The sequence below is a fragment of the Schistocerca americana genome, chromosome 2, assembly GCF_021461395.2.
Source record: "Schistocerca americana isolate TAMUIC-IGC-003095 chromosome 2, iqSchAmer2.1, whole genome shotgun sequence".
In the NCBI taxonomy this organism is placed as follows: domain Eukaryota; kingdom Metazoa; phylum Arthropoda; class Insecta; order Orthoptera; family Acrididae; genus Schistocerca; species Schistocerca americana.
The window spans coordinates 641,567,233-641,595,063 of NC_060120.1; the positions used below are offsets into that span (position 1 = coordinate 641,567,233).

Below are 27,831 nucleotides of genomic sequence, written 5' to 3' on the forward strand. Positions count from 1 at the left end.
TGTTCCAATTCCTAAGAACTCACTTAGCAAAGCGATTGAAAACCTTCGCCCAGTAACTTTACTCAACAGTGATTACAAAATTATGGCCCGCGTATTAGCAAGAAGAATAAAAATGGTTATTAACTCTGTAACTGGCACGTACCAAACATGTGTAGGCAAAGACAGAAACATCTATCAGAATATATGCGAATATAGGGATATAATATCAACCGCAAATGTATGCCGCATAAAATGTGCTTTAGTGTCATTAGACTTCGAGAAGGCGTTTGACAGGGTCGATCATAAGTATCTTCTTGGTATCATGGAAGTAATGGGATTCCCACCACGATTCGTGAGGATTATTCAACAAATTCTGAAAAACAGTGTAGCACGAATAATGATAAACGGACAACTAAGTAGAGAGATTGAATTGACTGGATCCGTACGTCAAGGTTGCCCAATGTCAATGGCCCTTTTCGCAATAGCAATAGAACCTCTCCTCGCGACACTCACGCATCACCTGCAAGGATTGTGTATAAACGGCAAGAAAATAGTGTGCAACGCCTACGCAGATGATGTGGGCGTCCTGGTTATAAATGAAGATGAAGTGGCGAAAGCTCTTCAGATTGTACACACATATGAACTTGCTTCTGGCGCCAAACTACATAAAAGGAAGTCAGGCATCATGAACCTAGGCAGAGGAATATCCATGCAAAATCGGGGACAATTGACGGAAGTATCCACATTGAAATGTTTGGGTATTGAATTTAGGAACAACATCCAACACACTATTGCCGTCAATTATAAAAACCTACTTGCAAGCATACGAGCATCTGTACAAGGAAACAGTATGAGGCAACTGGACGAGATACAGAAAATCAAACTAGTAAATGTGTATATAACATCCAAACTTAACTATGTTGTCCAAGCTTTTCCGATGCCATTAGAAACAGCCAGAAGAATTTTATCCGCGATAGGAAGCTTTGTATGCCAAGGCAACATTTTCAAAGTGAAGTTCAATACACTAACACTCCCGACAAGGAAAGGAGGTTTAAACCTTGTTGATGTCAGTTACAGGTCACGAGCGTTATATGTGTGTCGAATGTGCAAGCAATGGAAACAGATGCCCGACAGCTTAACGGCCCACTTGCTGAATGAAATTGCTCCAACAAGCATGCAGCCGCCAATAGATGTGAAGCATATACCAGCTGGTCTTTGTCACCTGAAAACTTTTCTCGTAGAGTACAGTTATATCTCCTCGAGGCTCTCAGCACAGCAGTTGAAGAGAGTAAAGGACATCTATACATATTTGATGGAAGCTAAGGAAGGAAATATTATTGGAAGAAAATACCCCCACAAAGACTGGTCTGCAATTTGGAAAAATATCCACGATCGGAACTTACCCTCTAAGGTGAAAGCAACTTGGTATAATGCAGTCAACAGGAAAATTTCAACTAATTCCAAATTGCACGCTATACATCTCACAAATTCGCCCTTGTGCGCGTCGTGTAACCTTCTTGACACTGAAGAACACCGATTCGTGTGTGAAAGAGTAAGAGACATATGGCATATAGTTAAGGAGAAATTAGCGACCGTTAACAGAACATCTCCAACCGTTTTCACCGCCGCAGATTTTCTGACTCCAGACGCAGTGCCATACCCTGATACGAAAAGAAATGCTGTTAACTGGCTAAAAGGGCACACTGTGCACTATATCTTGAAGGCAGAAAATACAAGCAAAGAAGGCTATTGGGTGTATCTAACGACTCAGCACCAGCATCTCATGTGGACAAAAGACTACAAAAAAAATTACGCATGCTTCCTAAATAGAATCATGGAATAAAATTAAACAGAGAACAATAGACAGATTAAGATTGGTACGGAATTCAGAGATGTCAGCCTTGCACGATTACAGATGCCTGGAACCGGAATGTCTTCGATCATTTTACGAGACACTGCAGAAAAGAAATCAAGCCCGCGGCAAGACGCACAGGACTATATCCTCATGAAGAAATTAGACATCAAGTTTTATGTATTGTATTTTTTTTAATTATCTTATGCCATACGCGGAGAAGTTTTAAGTTCTAAAAAAAAAAGTTCTTCAAGGGGTTGCAAGATTTTATGTTTTCCTTATGAAGATGAGAGACTTCACGTATCAGTTTATTTTAATATACTTATCTTTCAATTAGCAAGAGGAAGATTCATTACCTTTAATTCATATTAAGATGAAATATTTATTTCACATTTCTGTTAGCTAAGGTAAATTAGACATCCAGCTTACAGAAAAAAAAAATTGAGAAGCCGAAATAAAAAAAAAATAAAAAAATAAAAAAAACAAAAAAAACATAAAATAAAACAAAAAGATACAAAAAAAGAAAAAAGTGGCCGAGCACTCGCAAAAAGTAAGAAAAATGAGGACTTGGTATCAAAAACATAAAAATGTACATACAACAAAAAAAGTAAAAAAAAGTTGGTAGAAGGATGGACTCATAATAATAATGATAATAATAATAAAAACGACAAAAGCAAAGAGGCTAGCCGAAGAAGGCAAAGCAAGGTGAGCGTTTGGAAGGGCTGTGAGGGGAGAAGAGAGGCCCTAAATAAAAAAAAAAAAAAAAAAAAAAAAAGTGGTTAAGGCGTTGGACTGCTAATCCAATGTGCTCTGCACGCGTGGGTTCGAATCCCATCCTCGTCGAAGAATTTTACGTTAAGCACCCATTTCGGATCACACCTTCTACATGCGAAACGCCACTCAGTAGTAGCAACGGAACGTGTATGTGGCAGATAGCATCTGTAAGAAATACGAAACTAAACACCCTACCAATTGGAAGGACACAACATTCGATAGCGTACGTCTTTCGAATCAAACACCATCTCAAGATCTAAAAACGAATCGAAGTTTGGCACCATGGTGGTGTTTGGGAACGGTGCGTTCTCATTCATATTTAAGTGCTTACTTCTTGCAGTCATTTTAACGTATCGAGCCTATAATACCCCCAACTGTAGCACAACTGTCGCCTTTCGACAGTTCGCTTTCCGTCCGGCCGCCATACACGGAAGCGATCTGATAGGGCCTGGCTCCATCGCCAACAGCAGGAGCCTCTGGTCTCACAATTCGGCTACGAAGAACGTGGTTTGCTCTTCGAAAGAAACTTGAAAGCAACATCAGCGATGAGGTCATCGAAGGTGACAAATAATTGTTGCGAGTCGAGATAATCGCGTAGTTCCACTAGTCGTTATACCTAATGCACAGGACATCTCTCATTTGCATTAGACAACGCTACACGACGATTCGGTGCTTATTTCTGCAGTAAGTAAGTGGGCCGACTACTTTCCTCCGATGGGATACCGACGTGGACAGATGCCATCATTAAATGATTCATGAGTGGGAGCTTGGTCAGCTGCACTGCAGCAGGGCATTACAGCGTTAACACCAGCCACAGTACGATGCGTTTTCGAATCGACAAACGACTTCTTTCCGTAAGGACTAGCCAGGGACGCAGTTTCCGATGTGTCAGACGAGGTGGCCGAGTGGGCAGTCGGCTTTTGGCGGCCGTGGTGTGCGGACCTACGGCGTGTGCTGTGCGCTGCGGTCTGCTGCGCTCCGCTCGGTAAGTCAAGCGCCTGTTGCAGTAGTTACTGCGTTATTTGAGACTCTTGATGGATTCACATTAGAAGGAGAGATGGATCAGCCTAATAGGAGAGACACATTGAAATTTGTTTTTGACCAGAAAGGGCAGAGACCGAATTCGTTCGAAATTGAGACATGGTTAGAAGAAGTTGTGAAAATTTCTTTTGAGGATATTATAGGTATTCACCTTTCAATTGTGAGTAGTATTGTGTATGTCAAGCTTAAAAACACGGAATTGTGTGACAAAATTGTTGAATCTAGTGGCGGAACATTTAAGTTCAAACATCACGATGGCAATGTTAGTGCAGTTCGTGTTACGCATGCTGGCTTTGGATTAAGAACTGTCCGTATCTTTGAGCTACCATTTGAAATCACCGCTGAGCAGATCAACTCCGTGATAGCTCCTTATGGGAGAATAATTAGCAATTTTGCAGAAAAGTGGTCTCCTGCTCACAAGTTCACCGTCTTGAATGGTATCAGGCAACTGCGAGTGGATTTACACAAGCACATACCCTCGTATATAAATGTTTGTGGCTATCGGGCTATAGTCATATATGATGGGCAGCCAAGAACCTGCGCGTCTTGCGGCAGCACAGGCCATGTCCGCTCGCAGTGTATACAACGCCGAGTGGCCCAGCTACCTGCGGGCGAAGCAGTGAGACCCCCGGCCATGTCAACGTTGCCTTTAACTTAAGCAGCGGCAGCCGCTGGACAACTCCATACGCGTGACGCTCCTGACGCTACTCGGGACGCTATCGAGGAAGATGCAGCTCGCGACAATGAAGTGATAATGCAAGTTAGCGACTCGACGGTGACAACACAGCCAGAGTGTCAAGAAAAAGAACCAAATATCTCTGTTCAAATAGAACAAACTCCTGAACCGGTTATAGTCCTTCAGAATGAGCAGTCTCCAGAAAACCATAAGGAAACCAACCCATCACTTGCCAGAGAACAGGACCGAGCGCAAGAAACCCAAGATGTAATGGAAAACGATGAAACCTCCCCAAGAGTCAGTCCTCCAAGGAAACACAAAAAGAGGAGACTAGCTCATAAGGGAGCTGAACAACTGGCACCCCCTTTGCGAGAAAAAGCAAAGCAGATTAGCAACAAACTGCATGAAGAACAACATCGTAATCCGGTTCTGAGTATGCAGGCACCTGACCCCTTGCAAGCTAAATCAAATACACCATGCCCCATGTCAACGGACCAGTCGTCAAACGAGAGGTTGAAGCTGATAGTAAATTTCGATGCAGACAAGGTTTTCCCTGATACTAGAAATGCAGAAAAAGTGACATCGAAAGCTAATCAACACAAAACCTGGGCTGATGAATCGGATGAAATGCATCAAGATGAAGAATTGAACGAAACTGGAGGAACGGAACAGACTTCTGTCCCAAGAGATCAACTGAACACGATGAATACATCATTGCCGGAACATACATGTGAAAAAGGATTTTCCTCCGACAGCACTTCGTATGACGAATACTGACTTCGGTAATGAATAGGACAATATGAACGCAGCGCAAGCCTACAAAATCGCTACGTTGAACATTAATAAGATACGCTCCTCCCTGCATTGACAACATCTCCAAGACTTTCTATACGCAGCTGACGTTGATATACTACTGTTCCAGGAAGTAACAGATATTAAATTAGAAAAAATACGTGGATACAACGCCACAATAAACCCCGGTATCGGTGCAGAGCTGGGAACCGCAATTCTCACGAAAGAAGGCATCCGTGTCACACAAATAGCAAAACTTGAAAACAGCAGAGGGGTTGCAGTGACTGTTAACAATGCCCGCATCATCAACGTTTATGCACCGTCAGGCAACAATCACAGGCGTGCTAGAGCGGATTTTTTTAGAAGGGAAATCGTTCATCTCTTCGGTACACGTCAAGATTATATAATCCTAGCCGGCGATTTTAATTCTGTACTTAGCCCGAAAGACCAGACACCGAATTTCAACAAGTCCGTAGAACTGGAAAGAATAGTCCACCAAATGCAGTTAACCGATACCTGGGAACATACCCATGGCGCACAGGCCGGTTTCACATATTTTAACAGTCACTCAGCAAGCAGGCTAGACAGAATTTACGTGTCGTCCAACCTTAAGAACCATGTACTCCAGTCTGAGGTCTGGCCCACTATGTTTTCTGACCATGCCGCGTACATCACCACAGTAAATTTGGAAAAACAAGAGACTTACCGAGCGAGGGGCATATGGAAACTCAACATTACACATCTCCAAGATGAGGAATGTCGCGTAGCATTTACTAATGTGTGGCAAGAATGCGAGAAACGATTCCCGCGATACAGTTCTGCCATAGCTTGGTGGTTACAATGTGCGAAGCCTAAAATAAGAAGACTGCTGATGGATTACTCGCGACAGAAAAGTTTCTGGATTAAAAAGACGACTGAATTTTATTTTAGCTGCCTTAGGGACCTGTACACCTTGGACACACGACTAATGGAGAACTTTAGCCGGATTCAGAAAGTCAAAGCAAAACTTTTGGCGCTGAAGCGGCGACAGTCAGAAGGTTTTAAAGTCAGAGCGAGACTACACAACGTTGTAGAAGGGGAAGAAACGGCTATGTACCATGTAATGCGCGAGAATAAGAGAGGAAACAGAAAAATACTGACAGAAGTTATGTTACCTGATGGGACCAGGCACACAAAACAGCATGAAATTCAAAACGCTGTTCATAAATATATCTCAGATATGATGTCCACCAAACCTACCGTCGACGAGGCGCGGCGTGATCTTGTTAGAAACGTATCAGGACGAATTAGTACAGAGCAAATAGAAAATCTCATGGCCGAAATAGAAGAGGACGAATTGAAAGACGCAATAGCACAGAGTCCTAAAAATAAGTCTCCAGGACCTGACGGTATCCCCGTGGAATTCTACCAAGTGTTCTGGCCACAAATGAAAAGCAAGTTGCTATGTATGTACAACGAAATCATGAGTGGCACTGTTGCCGCTCCCAAAGAATTTCCTGAAGGGATCATTGTTCCAATTCCTAAGAACTCACTTAGCAAAGCGATTGAAAACCTTCGCCCAGTAACTTTACTCAACAGTGATTACAAAATTATGGCCCGCGTATTAGCAAGAAGAATAAAAATGGTTATTAACTCTGTAACTGGCACGTACCAAACATGTGTAGGCAAAGACAGAAACATCTATCAGAATATATGCGAATATAGGGATATAATATCAACCGCAAATGTATGCCGCATAAAATGTGCTTTAGTGTCATTAGACTTCGAGAAGGCGTTTGACAGGGTCGATCATAAGTATCTTCTTGGTATCATGGAAGTAATGGGATTCCCACCACGATTCGTGAGGATTATTCAACAAATTCTGAAAAACAGTGTAGCACGAGTAATGATAAACGGACAACTAAGTAGAGAGATTGAATTGACTGGATCCGTACGTCAAGGTTGCCCAATGTCAATGGCCCTTTTCGCAATAGCAATAGAACCTCTCCTCGCGACACTCACGCATCACCTGCAAGGATTGTGTATAAACGGCAAGAAAATAGTGTGCAACGCCTACGCAGATGATGTGGGCGTCCTGGTTATAAATGAAGATGAAGTGGCGAAAGCTCTTCAGATTGTACACACATATGAACTTGCTTCTGGCGCCAAACTGCATAAAAGGAAGTCAGGCATCATGAACCTAGGCAGAGGAATATCCATGCAAAATCGGGGACAATTGACGGAAGTATCCACATTGAAATGTTTGGGTATTGAATTTAGGAACAACATCCAACACACTATTGCCGTCAATTATAAAAACCTACTTGCAAGCATACGAGCATCTGTACAAGGAAACAGTATGAGGCAACTGGACGAGATACAGAAAATCAAACTAGTAAATGTGTATATAACATCCAAACTTAACTATGTTGTCCAAGCTTTTCCGATGCCATTAGAAACAGCCAGAAGAATTTTATCCGCGATAGGAAGCTTTGTATGCCAAGGCAACATTTTCAAAGTGAAGTTCAATACACTAACACTCCCGACAAGGAAAGGAGGTTTAAACCTTGTTGATGTCAGTTACAGGTCACGAGCGTTATATGTGTGTCGAATGTGCAAGCAATGGAAACAGATGCCCGACAGCTTAACGGCCCACTTGCTGAATGAAATTGCTCCAACAAGCATGCAGCCGCCAATAGATGTGAAGCATATACCAGCTGGTCTTTGTCACCTGAAAACTTTTCTCGTAGAGTACAGTTATATCTCCTCGAGGCTCTCAGCACAGCAGTTGAAGAGAGTAAAGGACATCTATACATATTTGATGGAAGCTAAGGAAGGAAATATTATTGAAAGAAAATACCCCCACAAAGACTGGTCTGCAATTTGGAAAAATATCCACGATCGGAACTTACCCTCTAAGGTGAAAGCAACTTGGCATAATGCAGTCAACAGGAAAATTTCAACTAATTCCAAATTGCACGCTATACATCTCACAAATTCGCCCTTGTGCGCGTCGTGTAACCTTCTTGACACTGAAGAACACCGATTCGTGTGTGAAAGAGTAAGAGACATATGGCATATAGTTAAGGAGAAATTAGCGACCGTTAACAGAACATCTCCAACCGTTTTCACCGCCGCAGATTTTCTGACTCCAGACGCAGTGCCATACCCTGATACGAAAAGAAATGCTGTTAACTGGCTAAAAGGGCACACTGTGCACTATATCTTGAAGGCAGAAAATACAAGCAAAGAAGGCTATTGGGTGTATCTAACGACTCAGCACCAGCATCTCATGTGGACAAAAGACTACAAAAAAAATTACGCATGCTTCCTAAATAGAATCATGGAATAAAATTAAACAGAGAACAATAGACAGATTAAGATTGGTACGGAATTCAGAGATGTCAGCCTTGCACGATTACAGATGCCTGGAACCGGAATGTCTTCGATCCTTTTACGAGACACTGCAGAAAAGAAATCAAGCCCGCGGCAAGACGCACAGGACTATATCCTCATGAAGAAATTAGACATCAAGTTTTATGTATTGTATTTTTTTTAATTATCTTATGCCATACGCGGAGAAGTTTTAAGTTCTAAAAAAAAAAGTTCTTCAAGGGGTTGCAAGATTTTATGTTTTCCTTATGAAGATGAGAGACTTCACGTATCAGTTTATTTTAATATACTTATCTTTCAATTAGCAAGAGGAAGATTCATTACCTTTAATTCATATTAAGATGAAATATTTATTTCACATTTCTGTTAGCTAAGGTAAATTAGACATCCAGCTTACAGAAAAAAAAAATTGAGAAGCCGAAATAAAAAAAAAATAAAAAAATAAAAAAAACAAAAAAAACATAAAATAAAACAAAAAGATACAAAAAAAGAAAAAAGTGGCCGAGCACTCGCAAAAAGTAAGAAAAATGAGGACTTGGTATCAAAAACATAAAAATGTACATACAACAAAAAAAGTAAAAAAAAGTTGGTAGAAGGATGGACTCATAATAATAATGATAATAATAATAAAAACGACAAAAGCAAAGAGGCTAGCCGAAGAAGGCAAAGCAAGGTGAGCGTTTGGAAGGGCTGTGAGGGGAGAAGGGAGGCCCTAAATAAAAAAAAAAAAAAAAAAAAAAAGTGGTTAAGGCGTTGGACTGCTAATCCAATGTGCTCTGCACGCGTGGGTTCGAATCCCATCCTCGTCGAAGAATTTTACGTTAAGCACCCATTTCGGATCACACCTTCTACATACGAAACGCCACTCAGTAGTAGCAACGGAACGTGTATGTGTAAGATAGCATCTGTAAGAAATACGAAACTAAACCGCCTACCAATTGGAAGGACACAACATTCGATAGCGTACGTCTTTCGAATCAAACACCATCTCAAGATCTAAAAACGAATCGAAGTTTGGCACCATGGTGGTGTTTGGGAACGGTGCGTTCTCATTCATATTTAAGTGCTTACTTCTTGCAGTCATTTTAACGTATCGAGCCTATAATACCCCCAACTGTAGCACAACTGTCGCCTTTCGACAGTTTGCTTTCCGTCCGGCCGCCATACGCGGAAGCGATCTGATAGGGCCTGTCTCCATCGCCAACAGCAGGAGCCTCTGGTCTCACAATTCGGCTACGAAGAACGTGGTTTGCTCTTCGAAAGAAACTTGAAAGCAACATCAGCGATGAGGTCATCGAAGGTGACAAATAATTGTTGCGAATCGAGATAATCGCGTAGTTCCACTAGTCGTTATACCTAATGCACAGGACATTTCTCATTTGCATTAGACAACGCTACACGACGATTCGGTGCTTATTTCTGCAGTAAGTAAGTGGGCCGACTACTTTCCTCCGATGGGATACCGACGTGGACAGATGCCATCATTAAACGATTCATGAGTGGGAGCTTGGTCAGCTGCACTGCAGCAGGGCATTACAGCGTTAACACCAGCCACAGTACGATGCGTTTTCGAATCGACAAACGACTTCTTTCCGTAAGGACTAGCGAGGGACGCAGTTTCCGATGAGTCAGACGAGGTGGCCGAGTGGTTAAGGCGTTGGACTGCTAATCCAATGTGCTCTGCACGCGTGGGTTCGAATCCCATCCTCGTCGAAGAATTTTACGTTAAGCACCCATTTCGGATCACACCTTCTACATGCGAAACGCCACTCAGTAGTAGCAACGGAACGTGTATATGGCAGATAGCATCTGTAAGAAATACGAAACTAAACCGCCTACCAATTGGAAGGACACAACATTCGATAGCGTACGTCTTTCGAATCAAACACCATCTCAAGATCTAAAAACGAATCGAAGTTTGGCACCATGGTGGTGTTTGGGAACGGTGCGTTCTCATTCATATTTAAGTGCTTACTTCTTGCAGTCATTTTAACGTATCGAGCCTGTAACCTCCCCCCTCACTTATCGACCTTAAAGACAGTGAAAAATTAAACCGCGTGTACCTAATGGAAATTTGGGAAAAGCAATCGTCACCGAAGTTAACCTGTCGGTAAAGAGGGAGGAAAGGGTTACATCTAAATGAAAGGAAAAATGCAAATGAAATTGGTGGAAATTAATTTTGAAAAGGGATAAAGTTAATAAAGAAAGTAAATGTGCGGCCGTTACGTTAACAATTAACTAGCGGTAATTAGATATTTGAGATTTGGAGGAAATCACGGTCGCCAGTCCTAAGGACAATTACTATAGTAACTGAAAAAGTAAGGTTATTACACATATAATTAGCACTAGAAGCGTGGCAACTGAAGGTTGACACGTGTAGTGTGAAAACTGAAAGTTTGTCAGAAGTAATAAATTTCGCTACACTCTGACTTAATTTAGCAGAAGAATTAATAAAACCAGAAAACTGAAAGTTAATTTAGTGACTGAAATTAATAAGAAGCTTTCTTTCTGAAGCACATCGAAATCCAGTAAAATACGGTTAGTCTTGGACTACCTCAACAATCATTTCAAAAGCAACTTGACTCTACGCAATTTAGAAACAAGAGATTTAACTTTGAACTTGAATTAAATGATTCTGAACAATTAACAATAGTAAAATTTAGTACGTACCAAGCTGAGCTGCAGTCACAGGTAAGCTAAAATACGGTAACAAAACTCGCACTCTTAATTTGTGCTTGTGTAATCTAACTATTGTAGCCAGCTCTGAGACTTTAACTGAACTTTGAAATTAAAGCAGTGAAATCTAATCATATTATTTTAATGCTGGCGTTTGAATTTCAACGACACTCGGGTTCATTTCGGAAAAGGAAGGGACCCTGCTTGGCAATGCAATTGGGACAATGAGCAACAAAGGTTCATGCTAAGTTGCTGTAATTTTGCGAGGCAAATGGAACAATTTGAAAAGCTGAGGTCTGCCATACAGTTCTGAAACTTTACGTGCTTTTAGTCTTCCTTGTTGGTTGATTGAAGGTTTGAAGCCGTCGATCGAGGAGGTGGCGACAGTCACTCATTGTCGGCCGTCGCTGTTGCAGAAGCTGGATGTTGGCGCGCCTTCTTCTCGACACGGTCACCAGGCGAAACGGGCTCTTGATGTGCGCCAGCTAATGCTTCCCGTCCGCGACACCATGTCAGAAACTATCATCGCGAGTCGAGCGCAATTACATGCTGCCAAACCCCGAAAGCGCGGCAACTCGCGGGAGCTTCTCACAACACACCTGCTCCACTCGCTACTCCAGCCAGACTCTCACTGCCCTGCCCGCGCTCCACGCGGCAGAGTTAACACTACCAAAGATCCTACACACTTTGATTCTTCACACGACCTATCGATGTAATCGTTCGATAGCAGTTTTCCCTAGGCAAGACCCAGCGTAAAAATACAAATAATATTTACGAAACAAACCAATTATACATCGACATGAGTGCATAAATATATATATACAAACAGTAAAACAATTACAATATATAAAGAGACAGAAATGTCATATCTTGAGGTAACAAAACAAGGAAAAAAAATAATAGTACAATAGATGGAGATAGGAGGATATGCATTTCCGGCGTTACACGTGCCCCACATTGTCTGAGGATGTTCGTGTAACGTAAACAGACTCAGAAAATGTCCCAAAAAAGAAACAACGGAAATGCATATGCTCAAAACATCAACAAAATTTAGCATTCGTCTAATTAATCATAAATCAATTTTTAGACCATAATAATTGAGTGGAGACACTCCTAATCTTATTCCACTCTGTCATCTTGATCAAAATAAAACAGGTTGACAACATATTAAAATTCATAGAAAACGTAGAAAATGGTTTAGCTATTCTAAAATTGTCAAAATTCCCAACAGTATCAAGAAATGGAATACTATTTACAAAATTAATCAGAGTACATGGTCATAAAAACAGGTAGATGAAAATACGCAAATTAATAATTAATTACATAGAATACACATTTTTACATAACCCTTTCATAATTAATATTCTCGTCATGTCCAATTAACGCTAAACAAGAAAATAATATACAGCAGATAAAATAAAACATAAATATTGACAGCAGAATCCTTTCACATCAGCTGTCCGGGAAGAAAAGCAACTCCACATTCCGTACTCGCGAGTACAAAGGATGCCGACAGCGGCACAAGAGCCAACAGCGGCACAAGAGCCGACAGCGGCTCGCCTCGCCAGTATTGTTGAGCCCGCGTGTGCGGCACGCTTGATCTCACTCGCCCTTATGACGGCGTTTCCAGAACGTCCGTTTCACTGAATTCTTTAGGAAAAACTCACTCCCGAGTAATCTCAAGGAGTCCCTTAATACTATCACAGTGGATAACTCAACACTGTCCATCATCACACGCATGTACTAGCCTGAAACTTAAAACAGCGTCTAAGTACATCGGCAATGACTAGTAAATCACATATTTATGAAATCTTACAGTTATTTACAAAATCATATTTACATTCCTTAATCTACTGTGACTCAGCTGAAAACTTAAACTAGCAGCTTGGATTTTTCAGTTGATTAGATCATGATTAAATTGATTAAAATTAAATTGATTAATCAAAATTAATTACTTATTAATTACAACTTCTTTAATGACCTTGGTCAGTCAAAAGCATGGCAATCCAGCAAACCTTAAATCTTACACTCTATATTTACATATTGTACAAATTACCCATTGTGTGGTATTAATCGATCCTAGGTTGGTACAATTTCAAATCTACTATATTTCGAATACCTAATAGCTTTCCAGAGCTTGGATACTCTAAGCAATAAGCATTTGTGTGAGGTATACCAATGACTTTATATGGTCCATTATAAACAAACTTAAATTTAGAGATTTCATTGTCTATCTCGCTCGATTTCTCATGAGCTTTTACAAGTACTAAGTCTCCGATCGCAAACTTAGCAAAACGCGCTTTAGCGTCATGACGACGAATGCGAGCATCGGCTTTAAGCTTCATTACTTCTCGCAAACGATCTTTTTTCACACCAATACTAATGTCAATCCGTGGAGGGAATTTGATTATCTCTTCCACTAAACTTTTACTTCTGTCATCCAACAGGATTTCCTCTGGAGAAAATCCCGTAGATTCATGTCTCAAGGTGTTCATAATTCTCTCAAATACTGCTACATATTTGCCCCATGCCCTATGGTTGTGATGGCAATAGGTACGGCACAGTCGGCCTAGCTCGCGCATATACCTCTCAGCGGGATTCCCAGCCGGACAATAAGCTGAAATATGGATCACCTCGACCCCATTACTTTCCATGCCTTCATTCCACAACTTAGAAGTAAATTGTGCCCCATTGTCTGATAGAATCGCCTTGGGCTTACCAATATGAACAAAATAATCGTTCACCAGCTTGCTATAGACCGCTTTGCCTGTAGCTTTCCTAATCGGGTATAGTTTGATGAACTTGGAAAAAGCTTCTAGCACTACTAAAATGTAGGCAAAGTTTCCTGATGACTTGGGCAAAGGTCCGTACAAGTCCACGCACAGTAACTCAAAGGTGTCGTTAGGCCTTATACTTTGCATAGGACCACGACTCGTACAGTTGGTAACCTTCACCTTCTGACATAAATCGCAAGTTTTCACTCTGTCAGTAACTCGTTTTAACATGTTGTTGAAATGCACTACTTCACTCAGCTTTTCCGTACATTTCTTTGGTCCACAGTGACCATACGCCAAATGGTAGTAGTCTATTATTTCCGTGACGTATTTGGTGGGCCAGCATACCCGCCAAATATTACTATCTTCACCCTTACGTATGTACAAGATATGATCGTATATCTTGTAATACTTCCTTAATTTCTCTCCTTCTGGACTCTTTTCATCATATCGGGTTTTCACCATATTTAAACAACCATCCTCGTTCTGATGACGACGTAGATTCTTACAGATGTTCATTATTAATTTACGTCCCTCAACTTCTTTAAAATAGTACAATTTGACCACTCCATCTGCCTCATCTTTCAATAGACCTTGATTAGACTCGGGCAACCGCGACAGCGCATCCGCTACGCAATTGTCGGTCCCTTTTACGTAACAGATGTCATAGTTAAATTGCTGTAAATACAGCGACCACCTAGTCAGTCTTTCGTGAAGTAGTTTACAATCCTTCAGATAAGTGAGCGCCTTATGGTCCGTATGAATAATCACCTTACGGTCCCATAGGTAACCCTTGAACTTCTTGAATCCCCACACGATAGCGAGACACTCTTTCTCAGAAATCGTGTAGTTTCGCTCACTTTTTGATAAAGTTCGACTCGCGAACGCTATCGTCCGGTGTTCCTTATCCTCTCCTTTACCAACTTCTTGGAACAGTTCTACCCCCACCCCGTAATTCGACGAATCCGTTCCCAGATGGAAGGGTAGCGATAAATCAGGATGAAATAGTATGTTAGATCTTAACAACTCGTCTTTTAATCTCTCGAAAGCGGTCTGACACCCGTCAGTCCACACAAACGGAACATTTTTGCGTAAGAGGTTATTCATATTTTCATCATTAAACACTTGTCCTTTTACAAATTTACGGTAAAATCCTGTGAGCCCTAGAAAACTTTTTAACTGTTTCCTAGACTTGGGTGGAGGACAATTCCTTATTGCCTCTAGTTTCTCTGGGTCTTTCGTAATACCAGCAGTGGTAATTACATGCCCTAAAAATTTCAGTTCCTGCTTCACAAATTCGCATTTCTTTAGCCACGGCGCAATGCTCTAAAAACTTCATCTAACAGGTCACAATGGTCATGCCAAGTGGCATTGGCCAACAATAGGTCGTCAACATATACAGTTAATCTTGAACTCAAAGCCGGTCCTAGCACTTTATCTAGGGCCCTGATGAATACGGACACAGATATATTAAGTCCAAACGGCAGTACTCTATACTGATAACACCTGCCCGCAAACAAGAAGGCGGTGTATGGCCTAGATTCTTCTTCGAGTTCTATTTGCCAGTAACTAGCTGTCAGATCGAGGCTAGTCATGAACTTAACGTCATGAAAACGTTGCAAAATCTCCTCCATACTCTCTGGTCTGTCTGTTTCACGTTGAACGACCCTATTCAACGTGCGTGCGTCAATCACGATACGCACACTACCATCCCGTTTTGCTACAATGACCAAACCGTTATTGTATGGACTTGTACTTCTTTCAATCACTCCCCATTCGATCATCTTATCTATCTCCCGTTGCACTGCTTCCTTTTTGGACAGCGGTATAGCATACGGTCTCACGAAGAATGGTTCGTGCGGAATTACATGCAACTTGCATTTATATCCTTCCACAAGACCCGGTTTGTCTGAAAACACACTCTTATTCCTCATCATCACTTCATACAGGCCTCGTCTTTGTTCGTGTGTTACGTTTGACATACCGTCTACAATACTTTCCAATTCAGTTTCTACACTATTGTCAATGCCGAGATTCCTCACATTACAGTAGTTCAAATTCATACCTACATCAATACCATTCGGCCAGTTAACAATGTGTATAGGCTGGTATTGCCTATGCACACCGTCTCCTGCCTCGTCAAAGCTAACTACTATCGTTTTATCTAGTGACATACATGTCAAAGTTTTGCTTTCGTAGTTAATCACTGCACGGTACTTTAATAGCCAATCTAATCCGATAATTACTTCCGTAGTTAAGTCTGGCACGACTACAAACTCTTGTTCAAATCGTGCCCCACATATCTCGAAGTGGACAAAAATCTGTTTTGTGACCGGTTTACTGGCCTTCCCAGTAGCACCGATAATTTTCACTCCTGTTACTGGCATAACTACGATGCCGGGTCTGTCTTTCAGTAACTCAAATATTTTCCCAGATACAGCACTCAATTCTGCACCGGTGTCAATCAACACGTTTAGTTGTAGGTCGTGCATATTAACAGACACTACTATCTGTCTACACTTGTCCTCGACTGTTTCATTATTTTCCCACAGTAAATCCTCGTCTATATCCAGGTCATTCCAGAAAAAACCATCCGGCTTTGATCCTAAATTCGGCTTATCTGGCGGCTTTTTCAGCCTCTGTTCACATACAGTTTTAATTTCAACACGTTTGTCCTGAGGCTTAGTCTGTAGCTTCGCCTCCAATACCGAAACCTTTTCCTGTAACTCGTCAACTAGTGAGTGTTGCTTTGCTATCAATTCACTAATTGTCACCTTCGTTGATTCCTCTTTAATCAGATTGATCTCATCTGCCAATCTACCTGGAGGAATGTGCCCAGTCGCATCTGAAATTACTTCCTCTGGATCTGCGCAACCCACACTGCTACCGTCTGACCGCATAACGTCAGCTCTAACCTCATACACGCTGAAATCTATGTGCTTTTCTACCAATTGTGTCCGGCTATCACTAAAATTTTCGTAATCTTTCCCCTTAATACTCTCGCAATGTTTAAACTGGAGGTTTGCGTCGGATGGGTCGGCTACTTCTACCACTATAACTTTCGGTAAAGTCTGCCGGTTAGGGCCAGAACTTTCCGTTACTCCTTCAACATCCAACTCCTGCGGGACGAAACACGACGAATCTTGCTCGTGCTCCCCATTAACATCAACTATTTCTGGTAAAGTCTGCCGGTTAGGGCCAGAACTTTCCAACACTTTACAAATACTATCTTCCTGTGGGACGAGACGCGGCAAATTCTGCCCGCGCTCTCCATAAATACTTCTCCCGTACAGGCCCCTATAATCTCTTAGTTCGTCGTATAAGCGACCGAACTGCCTTAACCAGACCTCATCCCTCTCTGCATCCCCTCGCTCGATGACGGACGTTTTATCCGACATCTGTGCTTCTCTCAACAATTGCGAATCATTCTTAAACTCAATCTCCAGTTCCGCTGTGGGTATTACAGCTGGCACCTTATAATCGATTTCCGGAACACTACTTAAATTGTTCTCACAGACAGTGAATGTACCTTCTACTGCCGTGTATACAGCTGATCTACTACTTGTGGGCGCACTCCTTTCTCTTAACACTGGCACACTCTCCCGCCGTTGATTATTCCACACGGAATTTTCATACCGACGACACCTGGGTTTTCTACTGTTATTGGGCCGCCAAAATTTCTCCACGCCCGGTCGGCCCCTCACCGGCGCGGCTAATGGTTTCCCTGTCTCGTCCCAGCAGATACGCTCCTCGGATGCTGCTGGGGCGGCTGATCACACCCTCTGGCGTTATTACTATTCTGTGAAGCCCGTATCACGTTCGTATGATACTGGTTTCCGTCATTCCTGTTATTATTTGCATTGTATCGTTTGTTATTACGGTCCGAACCATTATTGTTATTGCTGCCATGGTTGCGGTATGCATTATTCCCATGGTTATCGTTGTTGTGGTTGCTGTGGTACCCGTTGTTGTTACCACGGCCTCTACCACTGTCGCGATTATTGCGCCAATTGTCCTCGTCCTCAACTCTTCCCAGGAAATCATTGATAGTCCTGTGATTGCTCCCTACGTAGCGTTCTGTATCATCTGGAAGCTTTTTGTAGAGTTCCCAGACTATTTCGGATTCCGTGCGGCGATCACGCAAGTATTCCAACTTGCGGATCCAGCCCTCACAAAACTCCTTCATCGAACCGCGCGAATTCGCATCGAAAGGCCTCGATACGACAAATTCGCGCCAGACACTTTGCTGTTTTTGCTCTGACCAGTATTCAGCCAGAAACAAATTTTTAAATTCGTCAAAAGTCAGGTCCGTAATGTTGAGCTTTAAGCCCCAACGCTTGGCATCACCAGCCAACACATCAATAATCGCATTAATTTTTCTCTCATCAGTCCATGATCTGGGTAAAACTCTTTCACAATTTTTAATGAAATCCGTCGGGTGTATACCGCCTTTTTTCAAGGGGTCGAACCGCTCCTCTTTCGTCAACAACTCCGAACTATGTGCACAGATTGGCACATAGCTCTGTTTTTCGTCAAGTTTCCTTTCTAATTCCGACACCCTCGTAATCACTTGGCAAGTGGTTGTCGCAAGCGTTTCCACTTCCCTCTTTTTCTCTTCGCAGGTGTTAGCCTGCTTCGTCACTTTGGTGTCTACTTCGGATACTAAAGCCTTTAAAGTTTCCACCTTCTTTTGATCCTCTTTTTTCACTAATTGAATTTGTTCCGTCACCTTATTCTCGATGATCGGAGCAACTGATTCTCCTACACTTTTCTCGATTCTGCTAATTTCGGAATAAAAACGAGTATTTATGCTCGCAATTTCCGCCTGAACGCCTATCATTTCCTGTTTAAGATTACCGATTTCGCTATTAATCACAACAATATCTTCTTTGATTTTATCAACTTTTGTGTTAACAATTCCAACATTGTTGTTAACAACATTAATAGCTTTGTTGTGACTGTCTAGCTTTCGTTCAATTTTTTCAGACTGAGCTTCTTGCTTGGCCGATTGACTCTTGATTTCGTTAATCAAAACATTCAATAAATCAGTTAAATTCCCGGAAACTACCGGTTTTACTTCCGTAGCGGCTTCCTCTTTAATTGTCCCCCCGTATTCGTCATCAAGGGATTCGCATTTGATTTTCACTTCCGACTCCGAAACATTTTCTAAAGTGTGGAATTCCATTTCTGCTCTTTGTTGCGTTTCGGCGGTCGCGTCTTTCATGCTAGCCGCCTGTCCCTGAACAATGGGTACCGCGGTGCGCGTTTCCCACTGTTCGACCGATCGTTCCGTATCTAAGTCTACCAAATTTTGGTAATTGTTGCCTTCACTCATTTTAATAATTTTCAATATAAATGCAAAATCTCAACTCTAATTAGGATTCCTCACACGAATATTCTCGCTGACGTATCGACCATTTCGTAACCAGTACTTTGTTACGAGATTTGTACAATGCAAAATTCGTGTCCAGAACAACCTCAAATTTGAAGATTGTCCTGTCACCAGGTCGCCACGTGTAACCTCCCCCCTCACTTATCGACCTTAAAGACAGTGAAAAATTAAACCGCGTGTACCTAATGGAAATTTGGGAAAAGCAATCGTCACCGAAGTTAACCTGTCGGTAAAGAGGGAGGAAAGGGTTACATCTAAATGAAAGGAAAAATGCAAATGAAATTGGTGGAAATTAATTTTGAAAAGGGATAAAGTTAATAAAGAAAGTAAATGTGCGGCCGTTACGTTAACAATTAACTAGCGGTAATTAGATATTTGAGATTTGGAGGAAATCACGGTCGCCAGTCCTAAGGACAATTACTATAGTAACTGAAAAAGTAAGGTTATTACACATATAATTAGCACTAGAAGCGTGGCAACTGAAGGTTGACACGTGTAGTGTGAAAACTGAAAGTTTGTCAGAAGTAATAAATTTCGCTACACTCTGACTTAATTTAGCAGAAGAATTAATAAAACCAGAAAACTGAAAGTTAATTTAGTGACTGAAATTAATAAGAAGCTTTCTTTCTGAAGCACATCGAAATCCAGTAAAATACGGTTAGTCTTGGACTACCTCAACAATCATTTCAAAAGCAACTTGACTCTACGCAATTTAGAAACAAGAGATTTAACTTTGAACTTGAATTAAATGATTCTGAACAATTAACAATAGTAAAATTTAGTACGTACCAAGCTGAGCTGCAGTCACAGGTAAGCTAAAATACGGTAACAAAACTCGCACTCTTAATTTGTGCTTGTGTAATCTAACTATTGTAGCCAGCTCTGAGACTTTAACTGAACTTTGAAATTAAAGCAGTGAAATCTAATCATATTATTTTAATGCTGGCGTTTGAATTTCAACGACACTCGGGTTCATTTCGGAAAAGGAAGGGACCCTGCTTGGCAATGCAATTGGGACAATGAGCAACAAAGGTTCATGCTAAGTTGCTGTAATTTTGCGAGGCAAATGGAACAATTTGAAAAGCTGAGGTCTGCCATACAGTTCTGAAACTTTACGTGCTTTTAGTCTTCCTTGTTGGTTGATTGAAGGTTTGAAGCCGTCGATCGAGGAGGTGGCGACAGTCACTCATTGTCGGCCGTCGCTGTTGCAGAAGCTGGATGTTGGCGCGCCTTCTTCTCGACACGGTCACCAGGCGAAACGGGCTCTTGATGTGCGCCAGCTAATGCTTCCCGTCCGCGACACCATGTCAGAAACTATCATCGCGAGTCGAGCGCAATTACATGCTGCCAAACCCCGAAAGCGCGGCAACTCGCGGGAGCTTCTCACAACACACCTGCTCCACTCGCTACTCCAGCCAGACTCTCACTGCCCTGCCCGCGCTCCACGCGGCAGAGTTAACACCACCAAAGATCCTACACACTTTGATTCTTCACACGACCTATCGATGTAATCGTTCGATAGCAGTTTTCCCTAGGCAAGACCCAGCGTAAAAATACAAATAATATTTACGAAACAAACCAATTATACATCGACATGAGTGCATAAATATATATATACAAACAGTAAAACAATTACAACATATAAAGAGACAGAAATGTCATATCTTGAGGTAACAAAACAAGGAAAAAAAATAATAGTACAATAGATGGAGATAGGAGGATATGCATTTCCGGCGTTACAAGCCTATAATACCCCCAACTGTAGCACAACTGTCGCCTTTCGACAGTTTGCTTTCCGTCCGGCCGCCATACACGGAAGCGATCTGATAGGGCCTGGCTCCATCGCCAACAGCAGGAGCCTCTGGTCTCACAATTCGGCTACGAAGAACGTGGTTTGCTCTTCGAAAGAAACTTGAAAGCAACATCAGCGATGAGGTCATCGAAGGTGACAAATAATTGTTGCGAATCGAGATAATCGCGTAGTTCCACTAGTCGTTATACCTAATGCACAGGACATTTCTCATTTGCATTAGACAACGCTACACGACGATTCGGTGCTTATTTCTGCAGTAAGTAAGTGGGCCGACTACTTTCCTCCGATGGGATACCGACGTGGACAGATGCCATCATTAAATGATTCATGAGTGGGAGCTTGGTCAGCTGCACTGCAGCAGGGCATTACAGCGTTAACACCAGCCACAGTACGATGCGTTTTCGAATCGACAAATGACTTCTTTCCGTAAGGACTAGCGAGGGACGCAGTTTCCGATGCGTCAGACGAGGTGGCCGAGTGGTTAAGGCGTTGGACTGCTAATCCAATGTGCTCTGCACGCGTGGGTTCGAATCCCATCCTCGTCGAAGAATTTTACGTTAAGCACCCATTTCGGATCACACCTTCTACATGCGAAACGCCACTCAGTGGTAGCAACGGAACGTGTATGTGACAGATAGCATCTGTAAGAAAGACGAAACTAAACCGCCTACCAATTGGAAGGACACAACATTCGATAGCGTACGTCTTTCGAATCAAACACCATCTCAAGATCTAAAAACGAATCGAAGTTTGGCACCATGGTGGTGTTTGGGAACGGTGCGTTCTCATTCATATTTAAGTGCTTACTTCTTGCAGTCATTTTAACGTATCGAGCCTATAATACCCCCAACTGTAGCACAACTGTAGCCTTTCGACAGTTTGCTTTCCGTCCGGCCGCCATACACGGAAGCGATCTGATAGGGCCTGGCTCCATCGCCAGCAGCAGGAGCCTCTGGTCTCACAATTCGGCTACGAAGAACGTGGTTTGCTCTTCGAAATAAACTTGAAAGCAACATCAGCGATGAGGTCATCGAAGGTGACAAATAATTGTTGCGTATCGAGATAATCGCGTAGTTCCACTAGTCGTTATACCTAATGCACAGGACATCTCTCATTTGCATTAGACAACGCTACACGACGATTCGGTGCTTATTTCTGCAGTAAGTAAGTGGGCCGACTACTTTCCTCCGATGGGATACCGACGTGGACAGATGCCATCATTAAATGATTCATGAGTGGGAGCTTGGTCAGCTGCACTGCAGCAGGGCATTACAGCGTTAACACCAGCCACAGTACGATGCGTTTTCGAATCGACAAACGACTTCTTTCCGTAAGGACTAGCGAGGGACGCAGTTTCCGATGCGTCAGACGAGGTGGCTGAGTTGTTAAGGCGTTGGACTGCTAATCCAATGTGCTCTGCACGCGTGGGTTCGAATCCCATCCTCGTCGAAGAATTTTACGTTAAGCACCCATTTCGGATCACACCTTCTACATGCGAAACGCCACTCAGTAGTAGCAACGGAACGTGTATGTGGCAGATAGCATCTGTAAGAAATACGAAACAAAACCGCCTACCGATTGGAAGGACACAACATTCGATAGCGTACGTCTTTCGAATCAAACACCATCTCAAGATCTAAAAACGAATCGAAGTTTGGCACCATGGTGGTGTTTGGGAACGGTGCGTTCTCATTCATATTTAAGTGCTTACTTCTTGCAGTCATTTTAACGTATCGAGCCTATAATACCCCCAACTGTAGCACAACTGTCGTCTTTCGACAGTTTGCTTTCCGTCCGGCCGCCATACACGGAAGCGATCTGATAGGGCCTGGCTCCATCGCCAACAGCAGGAGCCTCTGGTCTCACAATTCGGCTACGAAGAACGTGGTTTGCTCTTCGAAAGAAACTTGAAAGCAACATCAGCGATGAGGTCATCGAAGGTGACAAATAATTGTTGCGAATCGAGATAATCGCGTAGTTCCACTAGTCGTTATACCTAATGCACAGGACATTTCTCATTTGCATTAGACAACGCTACACGACGATTCGGTGCTTATTTCTGCAGTAAGTAAGTGGGCCGACTACTTTCCTCCGATGGGATACCGACGTGGACAGATGCCATCATTAAATGATTCATGAGTGGGAGCTTGGTCAGCTGCACTGCAGCAGGGCATTACAGCGTTAACACCAGCCACAGTACGATGTGTTTTCGAATCGACAAACGACTTCTTTCCGTAAGGACTAGCGAGGGACGCAGTTTCCGATGCGTCAGACGAGGTGGCCGAGTGGTTAAGGCGTTGGACTGCTAATCCAATGTGCTCTGCACGCGTGGGTTCGAACCCTATCCTCGTCGAAGAATTTCACGTTAAGCACCCATTTCGGATCACACCTTCTACATGCGAAACGCCACTCAGTAGTAGCAACGGAACGTGTATGTGGCAGATAGCATCTGTAAGAAATACGAAACTAAACCGCCTACCGATTGGAAGGACACAACATTCGATAGCGTACGTCTTTCGAATCAAACACCATCTCAAGATCTAAAAACGAATCGAAGTTTGGCACCATGGTGGTGTTTGGGAACGGTGCGTTCTCATTCATATTTAAGTGCTTACTTCTTGCAGTCATTTTAACGTATCGAGCCTATAATACCCCCAACTGTAGCCAACAGCAGGAGCCTCTGGTCTCACAATTCGGCTACGAAGAACGTGGTTTGCTCTTCGAAAGAAACTTGAAAGCAACATCAGCGATGAGGTCATCGAAGGTGGCAAATAATTGTTGCGAATCGAGATAATCGCGTAGTTCCACTAGTCGTTATACCTAATGCACAGGACATTTCTCATTTGCATTAGACAACGCTACACGACGATTCGGTGCTTATTTCTGCAGTAAGTAAGTGGGCCGACTACTTTCCTCCGATGGGATACCGACGTGGACAGATGCCATCATTAAATGATTCATGAGTGGGAGCTTGGTCAGCTGCACTGCAGCAGGGCATTACAGCGTTAACACCAGCCACAGTACGATGCGTTTTCGAATCGACAAACGACTTCTTTCCGTAAGGACTAGCGAGGGACGCAGTTTCCGATGCGTCAGACGAGGTGGCCGAGTGGTTAAGGCGTTGGACTGCTAATCCAATGTGCTCTGCACGTGTGGGTTCGAACCCTATCCTCGTCGAAGAATTTCACGTTAAGCACCCATTTCGGATCACACCTTCTACATGCGAAACGCCACTCAGTAGTAGCAACGGAACGTGTATGTGGCAGATAGCATCTGTAAGAAATACGAAACTAAACCGCCTACCGATTGGAAGGACACAACATTCGATAGCGTACGTCTTTCGAATCAAACACCATCTCAAGATCTAAAAACGAATCGAAGTTTGGCACCATTGTGGTGTTTGGGAACGGTGCGTTCTCATTCATATTTAAGTGCTTACTTCTTGCAGTCATTTTAACGTATCGAGCCTATAATACCCCCAACTGTAGCCAACAGCAGGAGCCTCTGGTCTCACAATTCGGCTACGAAGAACGTGGTTTGCTCTTCGAAAGAAACTTGAAAGCAACATCAGCGATGAGGTCATCGAAGGTGGCAAATAATTGTTGCGAATCGAGATAATCGCGTAGTTCCACTAGTCGTTATACCTAATGCACAGGACATTTCTCATTTGCATTAGACAACGCTACACGACGATTCGGTGCTTATTTCTGCAGTAAGTAAGTGGGCCGACTACTTTCCTCCGATGGGATACCGACGTGGACAGATGCCATCATTAAATGATTCATGAGTGGGAGCTTGGTCAGCTGCACTGCAGCAGGGCATTACAGCGTTAACACCAGCCACAGTACGATGCGTTTTCGAATCGACAAACGACTTCTTTCCGTAAGGACTAGCGAGGGACGCAGTTTCCGATGCGTCAGACGAGGTGGCCGAGTGGTTAAGGCGTTGGACTGCTAATCCAATGTGCTCTGCACGCGTGGGTTCGAATCCCATCCTCGTCGAAGAATTTTACGTTAAGCACCCATTTCGGATCACACCTTCTACATGCGAAACGCCACTCAGTAGTAGCAACGGAACGTGTATGTGGCAGATAGCATCTGTAAGAAATACGAAACTAAACCGCCTACCGATTGGAAGGACACAACATTCGATAGCGTACGTCTTTCGAATCAAACACCATCTCAAGATCTAAAAACGAATCGAAGTTTGGCACCATGGTGGTGTTTGGGAACGGTGCGTTCTCATTCATATTTAAGTGCTTACTTCTTGCAGTCATTTTAACGTATCGAGCCTATAATACCCCCAACTGTAGCCAACAGCAGGAGCCTCTGGTCTCACAATTCGGCTACGAAGAACGTGGTTTGCTCTTCGAAAGAAACTTGAAAGCAACATCAGCGATGAGGTCATCGAAGGTGACAAATAATTGTTGCGAATCGAGATAATCGCGTAGTTCCACTAGTCGTTATACCTAATGCACAGGACATCTCTCATTTGCATTAGACAACGCTACACGACGATTCGGTGCTTATTTCTGCAGTAAGTAAGTGGGCCGACTACTTTCCTCCGATGGGATACCGACGTGGACAGATGCCATCATTAAATGATTCATGAGTGGGAGCTTGGTCAGCTGCACTGCAGCAGGGCATTACAGCGTTAACACCAGCCACAGTACGATGCGTTTTCGAATCGACAAACGACTTCTTTCCGTAAGGACTAGCGAGGGACGCAGTTTCCGATGCGTCAGACGAGGTGGCCGAGTGGTTAAGGCGTTGGACTGCTAATCCAATGTGCTCTGCACGTGTGGGTTCGAACCCTATCCTCGTCGAAGAATTTCACGTTAAGCACCCATTTCGGATCACACCTTCTACATGCGAAACGCCACTCAGTAGTAGCAACGGAACGTGTATGTGGCAGATAGCATCTGTAAGAAATACGAAACTAAACCGCCTACCGATTGGAAGGACACAACATTCGATAGCGTACGTCTTTCGAATCAAACACCATCTCAAGATCTAAAAACGAATCGAAGTTTGGCACCATTGTGGTGTTTGGGAACGGTGCGTTCTCATTCATATTTAAGTGCTTACTTCTTGCAGTCATTTTAACGTATCGAGCCTATAATACCCCCAACTGTAGCCAACAGCAGGAGCCTCTGGTCTCACAATTCGGCTACGAAGAACGTGGTTTGCTCTTCGAAAGAAACTTGAAAGCAACATCAGCGATGAGGTCATCGAAGGTGGCAAATAATTGTTGCGAATCGAGATAATCGCGTAGTTCCACTAGTCGTTATACCTAATGCACAGGACATTTCTCATTTGCATTAGACAACGCTACACGACGATTCGGTGCTTATTTCTGCAGTAAGTAAGTGGGCCGACTACTTTCCTCCGATGGGATACCGACGTGGACAGATGCCATCATTAAATGATTCATGAGTGGGAGCTTGGTCAGCTGCACTGCAGCAGGGCATTACAGCGTTAACACCAGCCACAGTACGATGCGTTTTCGAATCGACAAACGACTTCTTTCCGTAAGGACTAGCGAGGGACGCAGTTTCCGATGCGTCAGACGAGGTGGCCGAGTGGTTAAGGCGTTGGACTGCTAATCCAATGTGCTCTGCACGCGTGGGTTCGAATCCCATCCTCGTCGAAGAATTTTACGTTAAGCACCCATTTCGGATCACACCTTCTACATGCGAAACGCCACTCAGTAGTAGCAACGGAACGTGTATGTGGCAGATAGCATCTGTAAGAAATACGAAACTAAACCGCCTACCGATTGGAAGGACACAACATTCGATAGCGTACGTCTTTCGAATCAAACACCATCTCAAGATCTAAAAACGAATCGAAGTTTGGCACCATGGTGGTGTTTGGGAACGGTGCGTTCTCATTCATATTTAAGTGCTTACTTCTTGCAGTCATTTTAACGTATCGAGCCTATAATACCCCCAACTGTAGCCAACAGCAGGAGCCTCTGGTCTCACAATTCGGCTACGAAGAACGTGGTTTGCTCTTCGAAAGAAACTTGAAAGCAACATCAGCGATGAGGTCATCGAAGGTGACAAATAATTGTTGCGAATCGAGATAATCGCGTAGTTCCACTAGTCGTTATACCTAATGCACAGGACATCTCTCATTTGCATTAGACAACGCTACACGACGATTCGGTGCTTATTTCTGCAGTAAGTAAGTGGGCCGACTACTTTCCTCCGATGGGATACCGACGTGGACAGATGCCATCATTAAATGATTCATGAGTGGGAGCTTGGTCAGCTGCACTGCAGCAGGGCATTACAGCGTTAACACCAGCCACAGTACGATGCGTTTTCGAATCGACAAACGACTTCTTTCCGTAAGGACTAGCGAGGGACGCAGTTTCCGATGCGTCAGACGAGGTGGCCGAGTTGTTAAGGCTTTGGACTGCTAATCCAATGTGCTCTGCACGCGTGGGTTCGAATCCCATCCTCGTCGAAGAATTTTACGTTAAGCACCCATTTCGGATCACACCTTCTACATGCGAAACGCCACTCAGTAGTAGCAACGGAACGTGTATGTGGCAGATAGCATCTGTAAGAAATACGAAACTAAACCGCCTACCGATTGGAAGGACACAACATTCGATAGCGTACGTCTTTCGAATCAAACACCATCTCAAGATCTAAAAACGAATCGAAGTTTGGCACCATGG

General features: G+C 43.1%; 9 non-coding genes across 9 annotated transcripts; all 9 read left to right on the forward strand.

The window, feature by feature from the left end:
* Positions 1-10,117: 10,117 nt before the first annotated feature.
* On the forward strand, positions 10,118-10,199 carry Trnas-gcu. Its single transcript has one exon. It is a non-coding gene; the product is annotated as a tRNA-Ser (tRNA).
* An 11,405-nt stretch (positions 10,200-21,604) lies between these two features.
* On the forward strand, positions 21,605-21,686 carry Trnas-gcu. Its single transcript has one exon. It is a non-coding gene; the product is annotated as a tRNA-Ser (tRNA).
* An 822-nt stretch (positions 21,687-22,508) lies between these two features.
* On the forward strand, positions 22,509-22,590 carry Trnas-gcu. Its single transcript has one exon. It is a non-coding gene; the product is annotated as a tRNA-Ser (tRNA).
* Positions 22,591-23,412: 822 nt separating this feature from the next.
* Positions 23,413-23,494, forward strand: Trnas-gcu. The gene has a single exon. It is a non-coding gene; the product is annotated as a tRNA-Ser (tRNA).
* A 742-nt stretch (positions 23,495-24,236) lies between these two features.
* Trnas-gcu lies at positions 24,237-24,318 on the forward strand. The gene has a single exon. It is a non-coding gene; the product is annotated as a tRNA-Ser (tRNA).
* Positions 24,319-25,060: 742 nt separating this feature from the next.
* On the forward strand, positions 25,061-25,142 carry Trnas-gcu. Its single transcript has one exon. It is a non-coding gene; the product is annotated as a tRNA-Ser (tRNA).
* Positions 25,143-25,884: 742 nt separating this feature from the next.
* Trnas-gcu lies at positions 25,885-25,966 on the forward strand. Its single transcript has one exon. It is a non-coding gene; the product is annotated as a tRNA-Ser (tRNA).
* Positions 25,967-26,708: 742 nt separating this feature from the next.
* On the forward strand, positions 26,709-26,790 carry Trnas-gcu. Its single transcript has one exon. It is a non-coding gene; the product is annotated as a tRNA-Ser (tRNA).
* A 742-nt stretch (positions 26,791-27,532) lies between these two features.
* Positions 27,533-27,614, forward strand: Trnas-gcu. The gene has a single exon. It is a non-coding gene; the product is annotated as a tRNA-Ser (tRNA).
* Positions 27,615-27,831: the final 217 nt, after the last annotated feature.